Here is a 14,967-nt window from a genome sequence, read left to right as displayed (position 1 = left end):
ATCACGGTGAGGATGTCGAGGCAGCTGCTCGCACTGCCTAGAACATATTCATGCCCGGCACACGCTCTTTCTCCGTTCACACGCTCCAGGGTCCCCCGATGCAGAGAGGTCCTGCCCACAAGTAAGACAGATCTTCCCGCCAAGTGGACAGTTAACCTCGCCATTGCTCTAAACAGGCAAAGGCCTGCAGGGAGTCTGAGGAAGAAAGTGTGTAGCCGCTCACCAGTTTGCTCTCCTGCAACGGAGGGGAGGCGTCCCACGTCAGTGAGTTTACGGACCACGCGTCCCTTCTGAGGCCAGTGCTTACGGAGGACCTGGACCTTCCCTTCCTCTGCCTGGCTTCCGGCCCGGCCCCCCTCCTCAGGCAGCAGGTTAGACACTGGACTGGAGGGCATTCGTCACTCACCCCTTGACTTCCCAGCTCTGACAGAGCCTGCCGTCCAATCTCATATTTAATTTTTCCTAACCTTTTTTTTTCTTCCCCCCCCCCCCCCCGTCTCAATGTCTTCTCCTTTCCCACAGCTCCTTTTTGGAAATTTATTACACTCACTTTTGAAGTCCTTCCTGCAACTCAGCTTCTCTCCATTGAGTTCCAGGTTCCAGAAGACAACAGACAGGATGGAGAGGGAGGGTATAAGCAGGAGCGATGGTATAAGAAAGGAAGTAGAGATGGGGCAGGGAGAGTCACCACCTACGATCCTCGCAGAAGATCACAAGTTCAAGGCCAGTCTGGGCTGACATAAAGAAATGGGAGGAAACAAGGTAGGGAGAGAGGAGAAAGAGAAAAGAGCTACTCCGAGCAGTTATACCCAGGAAGAACAAACTCCCTGGGTCCTAAGCACACTGATACCAGGTAATGTGGGAAAACCACTGATCTCAAAGGCAGGAACGTGAGTAGCACTGAGCTAAGAGAGAGTTATCAGCAAGGTGGGCTTCTGGACGTTCAGGGCAGAGCCCGTCTCTGGCTCTCCAGAGCCCGCCTGTTGTTGTTGGGGCCTCCTCTACATGCAGCACCAACCAAAACATGGCAGCATGGGCTGGCACGTGAGAAAACCGCCCGCGTGTGTGCCAGCAGGCATAAGTGCTTGCTTGTGTGTCTGACCTGAAAAATCTCCACCCTCCAGACTAGACTTACAGGCATCCCCCCCCCCCCCCATATCTCAGCCCCGCATCTTCCTGCACGGCTGCAGGGATACAATGCTCTCTCGAAGGCCCAAGCAACCGAGGGCTGAGACCTCTGGAACAGAGCCCATCAAGCCTTTCGCCTGTTTGGTCAGTTGTCCCTGGTGTTTTGTCACAGCAACGGTAAGATGGCTCACACACATCTCAAGCCAGAGGACACTAGGACCCTAAATGGAGCAGACATCTTCCCCGTCCCTGGAGCTTCCCCCACAACTGGCTTGTACATAAGAAGGAGATTCTTCTGTGCTAAGCCCCTGAAACACTGGGTTATTTGTTCCAGGGTTTAACCTGTACTGGTTAATTCAGTTGACTGCATAGAGGAGCGCCCCCCTATGGGCAGAAGAAACACCCAGGATCCCCCAGCAGACACCTGAAACCTCGGTTCCTACTGCAGAGTGTATGCATTGTGTTTATTTCCAGTACACATAACAATGACAAGATTTAAATTGGAAACTAGGCAGGAGAAGTTAACAGGACCCGGGCTGGAGAGATATCTCAGGGGATAAGAGCACTGGCTGCTCTTCCAGAGGACCCAGGTTTGATTCCCAGCCCCCATGTGGCAGCTCACAACCGTCTATAATTCCAGTTCCAGGGGATCTGACTTCCTCTTCTGCCCTCCACGGGCACTAGCACACACATTGCACACATACATACACACATGTGAGAAAAACATTTGCATAAGCCAGTCCAAACAAAGCAAAAACGTTCTGGCCTGGGAGACGGTTCTGGGAGTTAAGAATGCCTACTGCTCTTTCAGAGGACCCGGGTTCGGTACCCAGGAACCACATGGTGGCTCACAGTCTGTAACTCCAGCTCCAGGGGCTTCCCGACCCTCTTCCGGTCTCTGCGGACACTGCACACACATGGTCTACACATGTACATGTAGGCAAGCAGTCATGCACATAAAGTAAATCTTAAAAAGAAGCTAATGATGAATAATAAAATGAGTACTGTGCTGCCCTGAGTTGTATAAATGCTTCTCCCTTCAGTACCTGCTTGTACTGTGGGCCCCATCAACTCCCAACATTGCTCGTTCCTTTTCTAAATCAAGAGTCTGCTTTCCACTTTGATGGGGGAAGTCCTTCTGTGTATATGTTAGTAAAGCACTGTTGGCCAATAGGGAAGCAAGATAGGTGGGACTAGGAGTCGAGGAGGATTCTGGGAAGGAGAGGCACAGTCAGGCACAATGTAGGACACCAGAGGAGTAAGAGGTCCGGACCCTTTCTCCGGTAAGAGAAGACCACGTGGAAATACTCAGAATAGCAGTTATGGGTTAATCATTAAGTCAGAGCTAGCCGATAAGAAACCAAGCAAACGGCCAACAGCTTCCCAGTTAGTATAGTGTCTCGTGCATTATTTGGGGCTAAAGCAGCAACAGAACCCAGGCGGCTGGCGGGAGTGGAGTGCCTGCAGCTTCAGCTTGGCATACAGCATTGTCAGGGCTGCTACTCTTTCTCCTGAGCCTGAACTACCTGGAATAAGGCTTATCCTAAACACACTGTGTATATCCATCAAGACAGCTGCTAGGTGACTTCCGGGAAGGTAGCACACACCACGTGGACACCGTGCGGCAGACTGAGGATGACTCAGAACCCTGGCAGACTAAACGGGGTGGCAAGACTCCGTCACCCTGCTCAGAGCAGCGCATGCCTTACAACATACCTTTTGCTCATTTCTGGGATTTTTTTCCATTTCACATTTTACATACACTACCGCTGTGTTTGGGTCGCTGACATTGCAGAAAGTGAAACCAAGAACAAGATGGGACTAGTGTGTAGAGAAAGGAGTTGGAGAGGAGAGGAGAGGGGAGGGGAGGGGAGGAGGGAGAAGAAAGGCAAGGAGAAGAGAGAGGGAGGGGGAGGGAAGGGGAGAAGCGAGGAGGGGAAGAAAGAGAACACAGAGCTACCTGGAGAGAAGGGCACACCCATGCCTCCCTGCGAGCCCTACAGGCTCTTCTTAGACGCTGGGAAACACCCAGGTTCTTTACGATTGCTGCTATTTTTAGCACTTGGCTATAGTTCCAGAGCTTCTAGAGTTGTGTGAGCGGTCACTGTAGATGGTGGAAAAAAATACCATCAAGTACTGTTTGTGCAGAAGCAAGCTGGGGTGCTCCACAAGAAAAGGCCCAGCAAGCCGGTGCTCCTGATGGGTCCCGGAAACCTTGTTTGGGGTCCTGTCGTTCAGGGAGCCTGGGCACATTCTTCCAGACCTGACAGAACAGCCTCCTCCTGGTGGTCCGTGAGGACCCAGAGCTCCCATCACGAGGGGGTGAGCGGCCTCCTATTCCTTTCACCTAGGCTGCTCCATTGAAACTCCGTGGCCCAAGACCATTATGCAAATTTTAATTAATTCATTCCTTCATTTCATATGCATGGGTGTTCATCCTGCATATACTGCCTCCAAAGGGTGGGAGAGGGCACAGGATCTTCTAGGACTGGAGTTACAGACGGCTGTGGGCTGCCGTGTGGGTGTTAGGACTCAAATCTGGGTCCCATGAAGGGCAGCCGGTCTTCTTAACAGGTGAGCTGTGTCGTCTCCAACCCCCCGCCCAGACACTTTTAATGAGTGGAGAAGGGACCGCCAGTGCACAGTTTTTAACTCCTTTATCTGACCCGACGTGCTCAAGGGACGTTCTAAAACTAGATTAATAAAGTGTACTGTGGCCCAAACCGCAGGGTGAGGTTAAGTGGTGGAGGTTGGGTCCTATGCCAGGCACTACAGAAAGAAAAGGGGGGGGTTGAAGAAGAGAGAAGGAAAGACAGGGAGGGAGGGGTGTTATTGGTATGTGTCACATGACCCCGCCCCCCCCAAAGGAGTACTCAGCCTTGCACACCAGGTTTTGCAGTCTATGGAACATTTTTATCAGTGACTCTGTCCTGTCCTATTCCTAACATGGAGGGGGCCGGGGGCTGCTGTCCCAATAAACGGATGAAGAAACAGGTTCAGAGAGCCCGAGGGACCTGCTGAAGGTTGTGGGGCCCACTGGCATCAGAACTGAGGCCAGAATGTCAGTGTCCCATTTCTCCCACAACTCCATGCAGACGGGAAACCGTTATGACGACTATTTGTTAACGCTCGGTCAATCAAACCTGAGATGCAGACTATTCATGGCTCGCCAGGACGACCTTGACTTTTCTAGAGCATTTTCACATTCTCCCCATCTGCAGCTACCTCTCCAGCCCCTGGTTTACCATCCTTGCCTGTGCTCCAGTCTTCACAGGGCGACCAGAGGATTGGGTAAGAAACTGATTCCAATCAGTATACAAAGAAGAATGACTCGGTGTGACACTCTGAAGCGCCGGGATGGACTGGGGAATCAAGCCCACATGATCACAAGAAAACGGACAGTTCCTGTGCAAGGCAGCACCAGTGACATCATCTTGATGTCCCCAACACCTGAACTTGAATCTGGCTCAAACCTCTGGCTCTGACAGGAAAGCCAAATGACATCCAAACATGCTAGGGACAATGGCAGGCACATCAGCAACCGTGGCATATGCCCACATCTTCCACGCCCACGCACGGAAAACCACAAAGTAACTACATTGGTTTCCTCAATTTAAAAAAATAAAATAAAATGGGATGGGAGTCAGTCTAGATGAATGAATTGAATTTGTTTCGATTCCAACACAAACAAGCTTTTGAAAAATAAAATTCGTATGATAATCTGGAAAACATAAATGCTGGCAGAACACTCCGATACTCGAAGTATTATTTTTACGTGAGAAAACCGTTTGTCATTCATTTCAAGTTTTTGTCACTCTTATCTTTCAGCTCAGGCATGCCAAAGCATCTGGAGATAAAATTTGATTCCTGTAAACTCCTTGGAGGTTTCTGGAAGGGAGCAAGGCTTGGGAGGATATCAGCAGACAGGCCGGGTGATGACCCAGTTGGCTGGGTGGTCACTGCGCTAAATCCATGATATTTAACTTGCACATGTTTTCATGTTTCCATAAGAAAACGCTTTTTAAATGCTTTTCAGTGGCTTGGAAAGTGCTCATGATAAAAGCAATAAATAGAAGGAGAAATGGGGAAAGTATCAGTAACCAGAATGCCCCCGCCAAACATCCAAAGTGTCCGTGTGACTCCAGGTGAATTCACTCCTTCCTCCCACTGGGATTCCCCTGACTTTCTGCCGTTTGCATATATCTGTCTTGGACAACTCACGGACCTTTAAAGAGTAAATGAGGTCAGTCGGCGCTCGCCATGCTAAGTAAGGGCCCGAGTTCGGATTCCCAGCACCCACATAAAAGCCAGGACTAGCTAACACACATTGTAACCCCAGTTCCGGAGACAGTCAGGGCAGAGACGGGAGGATGCTCACAGCTCCTTGGTCAGCCAGCACAGCCAATCAGTGAGAGGCTGATCTCAAAGTCAGTGAGGAGAGAGAGAGGTGATAATACCCACAGTAACAGCCGACCCAAGCTAGCTGCAGCTCACTGGTGCTGGACTGGCAGCTGGGGAACCTGCATAGGACCAAACTAGACCCACTGAATACAGGTGACAGTGGGTGACTTGGGTAGTCTGTAGAGCCACTAGCAGTGGGACCAGGATTTATCCCTAGTGCATGACTGGCTTTTTTAAAGATCATTTCCTGTAGAGAGATACCTTGCTCAGTCTCTCTGGGAGGGTGGGCAGGAGGGGCTTGGTCCTGCCTCAACACGGTGATGGGACAGACTTCGTTGACTCCCCATGGGAGGCCACCCTCTCTGAGGAGTAAGATGGGGGGGGAGCGGGAAGAGGGGAGAGAGGGGGAACTGAGATTAGTATGTTTAAAAAAGAGAAAGAAAGCCAGGCGTTCGTGGCACACGCCTTTAATCCCAGCACTCGGGAGGCAGAGGCAGGCGGATCTCTGTGAGTTCGAGGCCAGCCTGGTCTACAGAACAAGTTCCAGGACAGCCTCCAAAACTATACAGAGAAGCCCTGTCTCAAAAAAACAAAAAAAAAAAAAAAAGGAGAGAGAGAAATAAAAGCTTGACTACCAAAAAAAAAAAAGATACGATGGTGAGAAAGGAAGATATCTGATTTTGATCTGGCCTCTGAGTGTGTTCATACATACATACACACACACACACACACACACACACACACACACACGTGTGGACAGACTGCAAGCCCATTTGAAGTCATGTTCTTGAGCCTAGAGCATGCTGGGTAACACTCCCCAGTGCACGCTCACCCTTCAGGCTTGCCCATAGCATGAAGTGAGTGGGGCCCCCCCTTCCCGTTATTACCATGGGGCTCTACCTGATGGAACTTCTACTGCAGCCATGCAAAGGTCAAGTAGCCACATACACATGGCTCCCAGACACCCAAAGGAACAGAGACAGGCAAATGATCGCCAATAGACGCTTATTCTAGAACCTTCTGTGCTTGAGATGGCTCCTGCATGTCCCCCTTTGGCTTTGGTGAAAGGTGTCTGGAAGTTTCCACACACTCAAGAACACAGACACTATCCCGCAGCATGGTGACTGTGTCCGGTTCTCGGCACTGGTTCCTCAGGCAGGTACTTCCTCTGATACCCGGAGTCCCACCACCGCCTACAGCAGAGAATGTCCCCAAAGGAGAGACTTTGAATGATCATGCCACTCAGGACCTACTTATGAGACTTTCCTCTAAACCGAAATCCCACAAAAGGGGTGAGTATGGGAATGTCTGGCTGGATTCTTTTTCTCTGTCTCTAAGATTCCTTCTTGGGTTTGCTCTGTTTTGTTTTTTCCTCTTTTGCCCGAGGATGGGTTGATCTTTTAGCATAATCTTAATTGGGGAATTCTTGGATTTCCTGCTTGGAGATTTTTCACCCCAACATCTCCATACCGCATCGAACCCCATGGTAACTCCTTTCTCTGCTCCCCAGCGGCTCTCAAATGTCTTCACTGGTCACTGCAAACCACCCTCTGGGGCTGGGAGATCCGGCTTATTGATGGGTAAATGGAGACCTCAAGAGGACTTGCCAAGAAATTGGCTGCCCTTCCTGTGTCCCAACTCCAGCCAGGACTAGCTGTCCTTAGCAGCGGAGTGCCCATATTCCCAGCCGATACAGTCTGCTCCTGAATCTAAGGAGGTCTTCTGTCAATACCCTCCTCTTATCTTCCCTCTTTCCTCTCCTCCTCCCCCCCCCTCTTCTCTCTTACCCCCCATCCTCCCCCACCCCTCTTCTCTCTTCCCCTATAGCTTACTTTTATTCATGTACCTGTTGTTTATTTGTGGGGCTGGTTTGTTTCTTTTACAATTTCACACATGTATACGATGTCCCCTGATCATATATCATCCCCCCTTACATCACCACCACATGCCAGCCCAGCTTGGCCTCCCAAATCCTGTCACGGTGTTGGCAGTGACCCCTTTAGAGTTCTGGTGTCTGAAGAACGTGTTCGGTGTCCAGTCGGTAACAAACACCAAGGCCACCTAGTCCAGCCCGGGTCTCATACGCACAACAGATACTTTTAATGTAATCCAAATATTAATGGGACACACGTGTACCAAACATTTAGCCGTTCTGGTTCTGAAATTCTGCTTTAGCCGGGCATCTTCTGTGCTGCTTGGCAACCTTAGAGAGATGCATGCCGGGTGACAAAAGACAGCCTGGGAGGACTTCCGTGAGTGTTGGCCAAGACCCAGCCTCGTCATCTAACATCTAATCACTTCTCACACCTACAGGAGGAGTGGAAACTTCACGGCTCCAGTAGAAAGCTTGAGTCCGCACTTTCTAAGGAGACCAGCCATCTCCGGAGGCTGGGGGACGATAGGCAGGTGTGTGCCTATGCTTGCAATCGCAGGGCTGGGGAGGCAGAAGAGGCAGAGGCCAGGGGACTTCCAAGCAGCCAGTCTGGCTACTTGGTGAGCCCTAGGTCACAGTGAGAGACCCTGTCTGTCTCAGAGGCTTTCACACAGAAGGCTCTCACAACTCTGATTCAAAACTCCGATGCTGGCACGTTGGAATTCTCAGCCGTGGCTGAGCAGGAGACCAGCTCCTTTCCACAGGGCACTACAACTGAGGACAGTCGTATCTGACCCTCAGGCTGCTTTAGAAGACGCCGTCATCCCCTGTCACTGACAGACCCCTCGCTCTGCCACTCTGCCCTGCCCTCAGGGCTCACTCCAAGGCGTCTTCAACCCTGGCCCCTCTCCCTGGCGCAGGCTGGCATTTCAGGCTTACCTTTCCCTCTGATTGAATTGGTGTTGGCTGGTTCGAAAGATGGGTTTTTGTTCTGTGTGTTCCGCCCACACTGTGGTCTACATCTTCTTCCAACTTGGCCTGGGGAACACCCGGGAAAGATTCTGCTGCCTCTGGCACCTCGGTCTGCGGTCCGGGGAGGAATGATTGGTGCACAGAGCAACTGGCAGGCGGTTGGAGACATTCCCGAAGGCCCCTTGAGCCGGCAGATTCGAACCTGGTCACTTTCCCATGGTGGTGACCCCACACTGAGTTTGTGAGGGGCCAGTCTCTCTGCCACCAGCTCATTTGTTTTCCCATCTGTGATTTTTATCCTTTCTCGTGAATTCCTCTTTCCCTCTCTCTCCTCCCCCCCTCTCTCTCCTCCCCCCTCTCTCCTCCATGACCCCCTCTGTCTGTCTCTGTCTACTTCTTTCTGTGTCCCTCTTTCTGTGAGTCTGTGTGTGTGCATGTGTGTGTATGCTGGTGTGTGTGCATGTGGGTGTATGTGCATGTGGGTGTATGCTGGTGTGTGTGTGCATGTGGGTGTATGCTGGTGTGTGTGTATGTGTGTGTGAATGTGTGTGTATGCTGGTGTGTGTGTGTATGCTGGTGTGTGCATGTGCGTATGTGCTGGTATGTGCCTGTGCATGTGGGTGTGTGTATGTGTGTGTGCTGGTGTGTATGCATGTGTGCGTGTGTGTGCTGGTATGTGTGTGCGTGGGGGTGTTCGTATGTGTGTGTATGCTGGTGTGTGCGTGTGTAGGCCAGGGATAAACACTGGGTGTATTCATCACTCCATCCCCACCTTTCTGAAACAAAATCTCTCATTAAACCTGAATGAGTTGTCACTTCCACTTGGCTGGCTGGCCACTAAGCCCCAAGGATCTATGTGTCTCTGTCCCCAGATACTGAGGTTACAGACACATATTTTGGAACCAAGACTGCCTGTCAGTAGCCACTTGGACATGCTCTCCTTGTGGCCAACGCAGGGACATAAGAAGCCAGGACAAACCACAAAGTGCAGGTGCGTCACATCTGTATGTCACATTAGCTCGCATGCTAATTAGCCCAAGCAGTCCCCCATGGGAGCCATGGCAAGAGGCAGAAGGAGAGGAAAGGACACCTACCTACTCTGGACTTTCTGAAGACAGGCAGAATCACCTGCCTAGATATGACAAGTTGAACTGCACCCCTTTCAAAGAAAAGAAAAGAAAAAGGTGGAAATCCTAATGCAGTCCTGGATATGTCAGCATGTAACTGTGTCTGAAGACAGCATCCTGACAGAGGTCCTGGGGATATGATGAGGTTACTGGGGTGTGTTCTCATCACTCATAACAAGAGCTATGTGTACAGAGAAGAAACCATCTGTTCACAAGGGGAGACCTTGAGTAGACCCTTCCTCCTGGCTGGGGAGACCCATGCTGGTCTCAGACATACCTTCTCCAGGACCAAGTTAATGGATTTCCAAGTGTAAACTGCCCAGCTCACACCACTTTGTTTCCACTGTCCCAGGAACTTAATACACCATCACAGTTGTCCAGAGAAGCTGTAATTTTGTCAGGTCCCAAGGAAAGATCAATGACCCAACAATATCAATGGAGCATTCCATGAGTTACGGCTCCTTTGGTGGCAGTTAACATTCTGGCTCCGGGGCAGTCAAGTGAGTCAGAGGTCTGACTGGGTGTCTCCCTAGCCCAGCCTGCACCAAAAGGAGGCTCCTGACCCCTGAGGGAAGAGAGCCCTGATTTATCAGCCCAGTCAGATCTGCACGTCTCCTTGGGATTTTGATTTTTCCTTGATCATCAAGGGCTACTTGGGAGACACCCAGAATCCCAGTTGTTGGCAATCAATGTCCCAGGGACCAGGTTGTCCACCAAAGATAAAGTCAAGTAATAGCAGCTAAAATAACAGATAGAAAGGCTAATTGGGTGAATTCAATATTTCTGATGCTTTGCAGCACTCCCAGAGAACTTTTTACAGTAATAGCTCAACAGCATTGGCAAGACGCTTGGCTTTGGATAATCAAACAAAAAAGACCAACGGATTTCACCACAGTTTTAGTAACAGCCTCAAGCGCATCCACGCAGAGTTACCCAGGCTCGGTTACCCTGAAATATGAACTGTCCTGAAATCCCAAACAGTTAGGGCACTGACATGACACCATAAGTGGAAAAATCCCATACCGTGAAATTTTGATTCGTGCATAAAATTATAGGAAATACTATACAAAGCTATCCTTAAGCTATGTGTGTTAGGTTTATATAAACACAGCTTCATGGAGCTTGGGTCGCATCCTTCACCAAGACATTTCATTTGTTTCATGCAAGTATTGCAAATGCACGCACGCACGCACACACAGAGGCGCATTTGTGTTCACCAGAACACTTATGTGGACTAGAACTAAATGTCATGTACATACAATACATTAAAAATATTGCTTAGATAAATCTTTTGTAGGAAAGAAGAAAGGATTGAAGAAAGGGAGGGATGGAGGGAGGGAGGAAGGAAGGAAGGAAGGAAGGAGAAAAAAATTGTGCTAGCTTTCCATTACTGGTGGAAAGTCCTTTAGACACCCAACACACAAAGAGGACGGGTTTCTTTTGACTCACTCTCAGAGGGTTCCCTTGGTGGGCGCTGATGCTTTGGAACCTGCAGCGACATCGTATGAGGTGACTGTGTGGCAGAGGAGGCCTTGATGCACTACCCTCCAAGCCAAGCAGCCGCCATCTCCCTCAGGCCGGCGGCGTCTGCTCGCCAATGATCTTCACAGCTGTGCCTGTTCACTGCTGGTATTCCCCTTAGGGAAGAGGGTGGGGAGGGTCGTTTGACCCTCACTCCCCATTGAGTATCTCACCTGAGTATCTAGCAACTCCTTCCAAACAGCTGTATGCAATTTTGCCCTAATACCACACGGTGTGGGGGGGAGGGGCAGCCTGAGGAGGGGTTAGAAATATGCAGGCTACGGAAGATAGAGGACAGGGATGTACCTGTGTGGCTCTGGGTAAGGAATTGGCCTCTGTGCTGGTTGCAGACTTTCTGGGATGGCTGCTTGAAGGTCACCCACATTCCTGCAAGCAACCCCTCACCCCTGCTCTGTAAGGGAAGCCCAGTCAACTGGGTGTTTCCCCAGCAGGGACTCTTGTATCTTGCTTTGTCACTGGGACCTTAAAAGGGGGAGTGGCATTGCCTAGTCACAGGCACCCTAAGGAGAAAATTCTCCCAGCAGGGGCTCCACTCGAGGACAAGGCCCCAAGTCACCAAGTCACTTGACTTCTCCATATGCTAAAGGTTCCAGCACCTCCCCGTGACACCACGGGCTGGGGAGTGAGCGTCAACACAGGGGTCTCTAGAGCACACTTCAGAGGTGATAGGTGATGGATGGATGGATGGACGGACGGACGGACGGACAGGCAGACAGATGGATAGGCAGATAACAGACATTTGTTCCCCAAGGCTCGGAACATTTCTTCCCACTGCTCACTGAAATTAAGCCGGCTATGAGAAATGAATGATCAGCCCAAGCTGGACATGCACTGGAATTCCCAGTACTCTGGAGGCTGAGGCAGGGGAATCATAAATCCCAGGCTAGCCTGAGCTACAAACACACACATACACTTCACACTTGTATTTTTTAGTTTCTGGGGGATTTTGTTTTTGTTTGTACAAGTGCTCAGCCTGGATGTATGTATGTGTATTGCATGCGTGCCTAGGTGCCACGGAGCCCTGGGACTGGCATTACAGGCGTGGTGAGCCACCACGTCAGTCTGGAAGTTGAACCCAGGTCCACTGCAAGAGCCGCTAAGGCTCTCACCGCTAAGCTGCCTCTCCAGCCGCCATGCATTTTAACACTTTTAATGCACAGGACTACATAACGATACCAGTGTAATAGATTTCCTTTGTAAACCAGCGTACTGCGTTTGACACATGTGAACACATCCTAGAGGTCCGACACCCAGAGGAAGGGAAGCCTCCTCTGTCCCCTCCGCTCACTCTCAGCCACGCAGGGGGCAACTATCCACCCACACTCAGGCAAGTGAGGGCAGACACCTGGAGGGGGGCGGACCCGCATTCCCGCGTTACTATAACTCATCGACTCCGCGCCTTCCTTCCTTCCTTCAAGCAGAGGTGGCTGGTTATAAATAATGTCTTCTTCCCACATCGTAGCTTACAGACAGCACGCGAACCCTAGCTGCAGGGCGGACTAGCTCGGAGGGCCGTCCTTAGTCAAATGCAGAAACTCATGACGATGAGGCCTTGGGCAGAGCCGCCCAGTCCGAATGCAGGTGGGAGGGGCCATGGGAGGACCTTCAGGATAAGTGCGCATGTGAGCTGATTGGCTGTGGCCGCCTTTGCGGTAGCGCCATGGATGAGGATTCCATGGCAAGGCCCCCTGAGGAATGGCTGCGATGGCAATGGGCCAATGCTGCATCCCCGATCATCAGTAAAGTCCTGCCTCACCTGGGTCCCTGCTAAAATAATGCCTGGGGAGGCAAGGTTGGCTTGTCTTCCCAATATGGAGGACAGCTAGGCCGGAGGCTTGAAATGGTAATCCTCCTGGAGCAAGTTTTCGACGCTCTCCCCGGGAGTGGTTAGGAGAATGTTCTACAGATGCAGAGACTGAAAGTGATTCCACGAGTGACAGTGGAAGTTAAGCAGGTGCCTCCGTCTTTGGTTGTGTGAGGGGCAGATGGCACAGCCTCTACTTTCTGGCTGACTCAGAATGGCCCCCTGTGTCCTACGGGCGTGAGTGTATCCAAGGGGACCTTAAAGTAAAAACCCCTCTGTCCTCTTCCCCCTCCTTCTGGCCTCTTAAATCTCCCCCCTAGTTCCCTGGGAATGGCTGTCACAATGTTGCAGGGCTGAGGGCTGGGGACTGGTACGTTTTCCTTAGGATGTTAAGTCTGTCTACAGGCACGCTGTTTTGCAAGCTCCCTCTGTTCCCTTCAGTCAATCTCCTGAGTGTGTGGAGTCTGTGGGGGTGGTAGGACTGAGTCACAACTTGCATAAGACTGTTTCTGTTCATGTCTGATGAGGAAGAACCAAGAAATCCACATGTCATCAGACCTCTGCTACGGACTCCGCTCTCTTGGGAGATGGGGAGGTAAGGGCTGAAAATGCCACAGACAGGCTGAGTCTCTGGCAAGAAGTTGACTGCAGCTAAAATTCAGTGTCTTTTCTAGGGTTGCTATTGCTGTGATGGAACTCCACGACCAAAAGCATCGGCCTACCTATCCAGAGTCATAGTCCACTGAGGGTAGCCAAGATAGGAACTCAAACAGGTCAGAGACCTGGAGGCAGGAGCTGGTGCAGAAGCCATGGAGGGGTGCTGCTTACTGGCTTGCTCCTCATGGCTTGCTCAGTCTGCTTTCTTATAGAACCCAGGACCAACACCAGCCCAGGGATGGCACCACCCACAAAGAACTTGGCCCTCCCACAACAATCACTAATTAAGAAAATGCTAGGCAGGCTTGCCTATAGCCTGATCTTACGGAGGCATTTTCTTAATTTAGGTCCCTTGCTTCCCTCCATGACGATAATGGGCTAAACCTCTGAACTGTAAGCTAGTCTCCATTAAATGTTTTCCTTTATAAGTGCTGCCATGGTCAGTGGTGTCTCTTCATAGCAAAAGGGGCCCTAGCTAACACACCTGGTCTCTACCCACATAAATACTCACTCCCACACAAATACACAAATATAACAATTCGAAGCTAGGGTCTGCATGTGAAAGCCAATGTCTGGTGTATATCTTTCCAAGCCTAGGTTACCAAACTTAATATAACAATGTCCAGTTCCATCCATTTTCCTGCAAATCTCATAGTTTTATTTTTTTTCTTTATAGCTGAATAAAACTCCATTGTGTATACCTGCTAATTTTTTATTATCCAATCTTCAGTGGGGGGGGAGGGGGAAGAATTCAATCAAAACTAAGTGTATGTGAAAATGCCATAAGGAAGCCTATAATTACTCTGTATGGCTAATTAAAACTTTAAAAATAATAACAGATTGGGGTGAAATGGACCACTAGTTTTTATACAGTTTTACTGAACACAACTAAAATAAAACAAACTTTCATAATGACCATGGGGTGGGTGTTTCCATGGGTGATGATACCCAATGAGCTGGAAAACCCAGAAGCTTCCTCCATGTGAAAGACTCCCATCTTCTACCTACCATATAGCCAGTGTGTCTGCTCGCCTGCCTTAGAATTAACAGAGATGAGCCGGGCAGTGGTGGCGCACGCCTTTAATCCCAGCACTCGGGTGGCAGAGGCAGGCAGATCTCTGCGAGTTTGAGGCTGGGCTGGACAGACAGACTCCAAAACAATACAGAGAAACCCCGTCTCGTAAAACCAAAAAAAAATTAACAGAGATGCTAGGTGAAGGCACTGAGTCAGGGTTCAGCCCCATAAGGACCCAGCTCCCCAGTAAGGGGGCCTGAGAAGCTGGAGCTCAACAAGCTCTCCCAAAGACAGGGGCATAGCTTTCAAACATTGAAGTGGTCCAAACACCCAGGGCACAAGGCCTCCCATGATTCTCTTGCATCCATTCAGACCATTCTTGGGTGACTTCTCAAAGCATACCCTACACCAGTGAGTGATGGCAGCAGCACCCAGCTTATGAGAGACG

General features: G+C 50.4%; 2 long non-coding RNA genes across 2 annotated transcripts in view; one reads left to right on the top strand and one right to left on the bottom strand.

Annotated features, from left to right (window-relative positions):
- The window catches only part of LOC121141855, a 44,003-nt gene extending 32,831 nt beyond the window's left edge, over positions 1–11,172 (bottom strand). Inside the window, exon 1 of the long non-coding RNA XR_005878777.1 lies at positions 10,951–11,172. This is a non-coding gene — a long non-coding RNA (uncharacterized LOC121141855). The remainder of the gene's footprint in view (positions 1–10,950) is intronic.
- Positions 2,359–4,863, top strand: LOC121141857. The gene is made up of 2 exons (XR_005878781.1): positions 2,359–2,411; positions 4,394–4,863. It is a non-coding gene; the product is annotated as an uncharacterized LOC121141857 (long non-coding RNA).
- Positions 11,173–14,967: the final 3,795 nt, after the last annotated feature.

The sequence above is a fragment of the Mesocricetus auratus genome, unplaced genomic scaffold (genome assembly GCF_017639785.1).
Source record: "Mesocricetus auratus isolate SY011 unplaced genomic scaffold, BCM_Maur_2.0 Super-Scaffold_100008, whole genome shotgun sequence".
NCBI lineage: Eukaryota > Metazoa > Chordata > Mammalia > Rodentia > Cricetidae > Mesocricetus > Mesocricetus auratus.
The sequence above is the reverse complement of the archived record's forward strand: the minus strand, read 5'-3'. Positions and strand labels throughout refer to the sequence as shown.